At 40.2% G+C, this 6000-nt stretch overlaps 1 protein-coding gene and 1 pseudogene across 2 annotated transcripts in view; one reads left to right on the top strand and one right to left on the bottom strand.

Annotated features, from left to right (window-relative positions):
* The first annotated feature begins 360 nt into the window (after positions 1-360).
* LOC101710592 (S-phase kinase-associated protein 1 pseudogene) lies at positions 361-747 on the top strand (annotated as a pseudogene).
* Positions 748-2078: 1331 nt separating this feature from the next.
* The window catches only part of Csf1 (colony stimulating factor 1), a 44456-nt gene continuing 40534 nt past the window's right edge, over positions 2079-6000 (bottom strand). Inside the window, exons 9-10 of one of the 2 annotated variants that reach the window (XR_015452030.1) lie at positions 3594-3740; positions 2079-2386 (exon numbers count right to left, since the gene is read on the bottom strand). The gene's annotated coding sequence lies outside the window, so the exon portion shown is untranslated. Of the gene's footprint in view, positions 2387-3532; positions 3741-6000 lie in introns of those variants that run through there. The other variant, XM_021265621.2, reaches the window with a different exon arrangement.

Genomic DNA, 6000 nt, shown 5'->3' with positions numbered 1-6000 from the left:
CCCGCCCCCATGCTCTCCTAGGGCCCTGGCAAGTTTTTAAATCAAACTTTGCTTTCCTTTCATGCAAAGTCACCCAAAGGTTTCCCGTCTTCCTCTGATGCCAAAGGCCTTGCAGTGTGTGACTTGACCCTACAAGATCTCTTTGCCTCACCTGTCGGATCGCCTCTCCTCCCCCCCACCCCCAGCTGTGGCCACCCTGACCTCTTGCTGTGCCTCTAGCACACTAGGCATCTTCCTGATCATGAGCTTGATGTTTCCGTAGCCTTCTGTTCTCTCCGCTGGAGGCCTCTTTCTTCCAGACATTTGCACTTGTTCCCTTCCCTTCCTACTGAGGAACTAGACTGCTTGTTCAAAGATGGCATGGATGATGAAGGAGATGATGACCCAGTTCCTCTACCAAATGTTAATGCAGCAATATTAAAAAAGGTGATTCAGTGGTGCACCCACCACAAGGATGACCCTCCTCCTCCTGAGGATGACGAGAACAAAGAAAAGCGAACAGATGATATCCCTGTTTGGGACCAAGAATTCCTGAAAGTTGACCAAAGAACCCTTTTTGAACTTATTCTGGCAGCAAACTACCTAGACATCAAAGGTTTGCTTGATGTTACATGCAAGACTGTTGCCAATATGATCAAGGGGAAAACTCCTGAGGAGATTCGTAAGACCTTCAATATCAAAAATGACTTTACGGAAGAGGAGGAAGCCCAGGTACCCAAGGAGAACCAGTGGTGTGAAGAGAAGTGAAACGTTGTGCCTGACACTGTAACACTATAAGGATTGTTCCAAATACTAGTTGCACTGCTCTGTTTATAATTAATATTAGACAAACAGTAGACAAATGCAGCAGCAAATCAGTTGTACTAGCATAATATTGTTCTCATTGCATGTGTAGTTTCAGTACAGATTCCAAACCAATGGCAGAATTTCTTCTAGTCTGAGCAAATATTCTGAATAAAATGGAACTGTGGGTTCTCTGTAGAAAGTTGACATTTTGAGCTTTCCCTCTTTTTTGTAAAGTGATTTCTTCCTAGTTTATTGTCCATTTGATGTTAGTCAGTTTTTAAAACTTGGTATTGTAAATAAAACAACTTGCAAAAAGTTTTCTGAAATAGAAAAAAAAAAAAAAGATGGTATCTCCTCAATGAGGTCCTTGTAAGCCCCCTTTAAAATGTTCAACTTTTACTTCTGTGTCAGCCTCCTTATCCCTCATTGCTATCTTGCTTTTTATTTACATGCCCATCTATTACCTATCTTTAAAATTGTTTTTCTGCTACCAGAATTTTACCTCCAAGAGAGTGTGATTTTGTTTGTTTATAGCTTATCCTTATTGCCTAGAACAGTGCCTGGGACATATTAGGTGCTAAATCCGTATTTGTGGAATAAATTAATGAATGAAATTCAACAGAAATTCTTGTAGCACAGCTGTCTTATTTTATAAACTTAATTTATATTTTTTGGTACCAGGGATTGAGCTTGGGACCTTGCGCTTGAGAAGCAGGTGGAGGCACCACTGAGATAAATCCCCGGCCCTATAAACTTAATTTATAAAAATCCAAAAAGAACATAGTAATGCAGAAAGATTTCACTGTTTGCTAATTGTTATTTGAGCAATGGGATAATAGAGAGGAAGTGAATACCTTAGAATAATGCATGTTATCTTTGTTTTTTGGGGGGTTTTTTGGTACCGGGGATCGAACTTGGGTCCTTGAGCTTGCGCAGCAGGCGGCGAAACCACTGAGCTAAATCCCTGACCCTAATGCATGTTATCTTTAGTAATACAGATGAATTAGAGTGAAACCTATTGTAGTATTTTTTTAAATGAAGGAAAAATAGCATGGCCATCTCATATTTAAAGGACTCATAAATATCTGCCTATCAAAGAAATAAAAAATATTACTATGAACAACATAGAAAAATATGGGTACATATAGAATGACTGATATTTATAGTTGATACATATAAAGCAAAGCTGTAGAAATAAAAGATAAGTAAAAAATATTAGAAGCTTATTTCAGAATAGGAAAGATCTGATACAAATGTGTAATGAATGTCTTGGATTCCACTCTGTAAGTTGCCAAAAAGTGGTAAATAGTTTATTCTCATATAAAAAGGAAGAACAATAATTTCATTGAAAAATATACAGCTTGGAAATAATTAAAGAAGCATATGCAAACAAAGGTATCATTCTAGAACTATTAAAAGGGAAATAAATACAAATGATAAACTTCATGTTAACAGAACTGTGGGGAAACAGAAACTTACATGTTGCTGGTGACAGAACAAGTTTGTGTAATCTCTTAAACAAACAATAAAATTAATGTATCAGAAGCTGTTAAAATTTTTCATATCTTCTAGACAATTTATTCCAGTTCAGGAAACTTATCTACAAGGAAGTAAACAAACCAAAATTAAATAAACAAAAAAATCTGTTTTATACTCTGTAGAAAAGTGAAGAATTGGAAATGACTCAAGTGCCACATAATAGAGGAATTTCATAGCAAGCTTTCTTTAAATACATGTTGGATCATTAAAAATGACAACATGGGGCCGGGGATTTAGCTCAGTGGTGCCGCCACCTGCCTCGCAAGTGCAAGGTCCTGAGTTTGATTCCCGGTACTAAAAAAAAAAAAAAAAAGGGACTTTCTCTTAACATGAGGAAATGTAAATGTAAACATAGTGGAACTACCACCTGATATGTTGAATTTGAAATGTTGTTTTTCCATAACAAATCCAAGAGGGGACATTCTTGGGATAAGAATTTGAATCTTTGGGACAATACACTGTCTGGAACTAATTGTACCAGATTAAAAAACCACCTTACACAAGGTCATGACACTCACTGGACTGAAAAGTCTAAGAAATTACCCAGTGAGGCTTGAAGCTTGCAATTAGGATTTAATTTAGCCTCATGGATGCTATTAATCCTGCCTCTCAGTTACCCTTGTCCTCCAGGAAGTAGAAGGAAGCAGGATACCTGGGCAGGCAAGACTGAAAGGGTCAGAGTCTGAGTCCAGCTTCACAGATACAGTGGGTGCCCACTGAGGAGGAAGAAACAAACCATCTCAGGGCCTCATGCTTCTGGAAACTAGAGAATGAGGGAGCACTGGGCCATGGAAGTGCCCTCAGGCCACAGGAGTGGTAGACATTGGTGATGGACACATAAAGCATAAAGATTTAATGTTGGGGAACTTGGTGTGACCCCCAAGGCCTCTGCATATGATGCAGGATGCCTGAAACCCATAATTAGAACACATGGCAAGGTGGAGAGCAACTGTAATTTATTTGTTCAATTCATATTCCAGGTCAACAGGAAGTGGTGATGTTTTGCCTATGGGTGTACCAGACTGCCTGGATTTGAATTTTTTGAAAATTTTATTTATTTATATATTAATTGGTACATTTTAGGTATACAATGCATTTACATTTATCATTGGGTGTTTGTACCTGAACATGATGTATCTTAGTTCTTATTTTTTCCCCCTGGATTTGAATTCTGACTCTATCTTTTATTAGCTCTGTGACCGTACGTAACTCAGGTTTGATTTAACTCTGTTTCTCCAGGGAAAATGAGGAACAACAATACTACTTACCTCATAGTGTTGACGTGAGGATTAGATGCAGCAAAGCAAGAAAAGTTTCTACCCTGAAACTCTAATCAGCTCTTAGCTCTTGTCATTCTTATATACTCAGGGTATCTTGCCCATGAAGCAAAATGCCTAGGAGCATGGCTTGGAGACCTGGAAAGGGTTGAATCATGTCAGGAATTTGTAGCATCAGAAGTTATAAATTAGCATCTGGGACATCAGGACTTTGTAACCAAAGGTTACTACTGAACCAGTTGAGATTTTAACCAGACTCTTAATTTGGAAGGAGGGAGTAGAAAGGACTTCAACCCATTCACCCTGGATATTCTGGGCTGGTGAGGCAGTTGGATATCCTGATCTTTCACATCTCAGATGCGCTGCCAAGCAGAGGCCGTTTTCCAGAGGCCTCCTCACAGTCAGCTTTGGGGCCATGGCTGGAGGCAGTTCCCCTTGAATTGCTTCTAGTGAGGCAGGGTTGGTCCCACCACAGTCATGGGACCATTGGGCATTAGACCACGGGTGCCTCGAAGGCCCCACTGTGTGGGAGGCAGGTTTAGGAACACACCCGAGAAATTTAGGAAGTGGTTAGTCCTTTTTCTCTTTTTCATTCCTGGTGATAGCCTGCCCATTGGCTAAAGGTGGCTGGTGTTAAAATTAAATCCTGATGCTCTTGCATTTTCCCTGGAAACAATTATGAATTTGGCTGTCTGGGTGGTAGATGGGCAGGCAAGTGGAGAGACAGAGTGAAAGGGTCTGGAGCAGAAGGAGAAATATCTCAAGGGCATTGTTTTAAAGCTTTGGTGTGTAATGTGTTGGTGTCTCATATGTTCCTGAGAAAAATTTCATTAAAGGCTGATATTTAAGGCCTTTCTTTGAAGTCAGATTTCTTTATAATGTGCTGAGATAATCTTGAAGGCAGAAACAATAGACATTCATAAATATAGACTTTTTTATTCATACAATAGCTATTTAGCAAGTACCCACTGTATGTGAGGAACCATGTTAGGAGATGTAAATATAAAGGTAAATAAGGTGTGTCCTTGCCTTCCCATTGCTCACAGTGTACTGGGGGAGGCAGGTAAATGCACAAAGAAAAGGGACGTGGTAAGTACAGTGATCACGTTGGTATACTGAATAATGCCTCCCGAAGATGTTCAGGTCCTAATCTCTGGGACCTCTGAATGCTATCATGTGCAGGGAGGCCCTAAATGTAATCACAGGAGTTCTTCTAAGAGAGAGATTTGACCACAGAAGAAAAGCTGATGTGATGATAGAAGCAGCAATTGGAGTGATGTGCTTTGAAATGGAGTAAAGGACCACATGCTAAGGAATGCAGTAAACCTGTAGAACAGTAACAGCAAACCTTTTAGAGATTTCAATGATAAGGGCTGGGGATTTAGCTCAGTGGTGCCTCCACCTGCCTCGCAAGCCCAAGGTCCTGAGTTCAATCTCCACTACCAAAAAAAGAAAAGAAAAAGAAATTTCAATGACAACAAACAGCCTGCTGCAGCACGCTTGCCATAGGTTTGCCACCACTGCTCTAGAAGGCAAAAAGACCAGGAAACAGATTCCCCTCCTCAGAGTCCCCAGAAGAGGAACCAGCTCTATCTACACCTTGACTTTAGCCCAGCGGAACTGAATTCAGGTTTCTGATCTCTAGAATTGTAAGAGAACAAGTCTATGTTGTTTTAGGCTTCTAAGTTTGTGGAGTTTAATACAGCAACAATAGGAAACCAATACGTGAGTGTTTAGAGAATCGAGGGGCATAGAATAACATGGATGCCCTAACAGTTGCTCAGTTGACACACAGTACATACAGGCCTCAGAAGGGAATCCAAAGAGAAGATGCCATTAAAGCCTTCAATGAAGGAAGTTGGGGAGCACTGTCTAAGCCATCTTACCTGAGGTATGAGAGGTGAAGGTATTGTCCAAGATCATATATACATTCACTCATTGAGCAAATTATCAAACACTTGCTCTGAACCAGACCCCAAGTTGAGTTTGACAGGGCTGTGAAGATGATTAAGGTAGAGTTCCTTGTCCTCTAGCAACTGACAGTCCAACAGAGGAGACTTGGCATAAAAGCCCTGGCTTGGTGCGTCATTACACCAGTTATTTAAACTCTTGGGTTCAGATCCTTCCTTGTAAATAATTTTAAAAGCTACCAATGCTGGGTATGGTGGCACTTTCTTATAATCCCAGTGGTCTGAGAGGCTGAGGCAGGAGCATAACAAGTTTAAGCCCTGGGCAATTTAGCAACTTTGCAAGACCTTGTCTCAAAATAAAAATTAAAAGGGATGGGGTTATAGTTAAGTACAAATGCCCTAGGTTCAATCCTTAGGACCACAGCAAAATAAAACAAGAAGCCACTTAACCAGAAGTGAGGCCTGAGTGATAAAATATATGCAAAATT

The sequence above is a fragment of the Heterocephalus glaber genome, unplaced genomic scaffold (assembly GCF_053883595.1).
Source record: "Heterocephalus glaber isolate CG9 unplaced genomic scaffold, H.glaber_assembly_v1.0 deba00001442, whole genome shotgun sequence".
Classification (NCBI taxonomy): Eukaryota; Metazoa; Chordata; class Mammalia; order Rodentia; family Bathyergidae; genus Heterocephalus; species Heterocephalus glaber.
The sequence above is the reverse complement of the archived record's forward strand: the minus strand, read 5'-3'. Positions and strand labels throughout refer to the sequence as shown.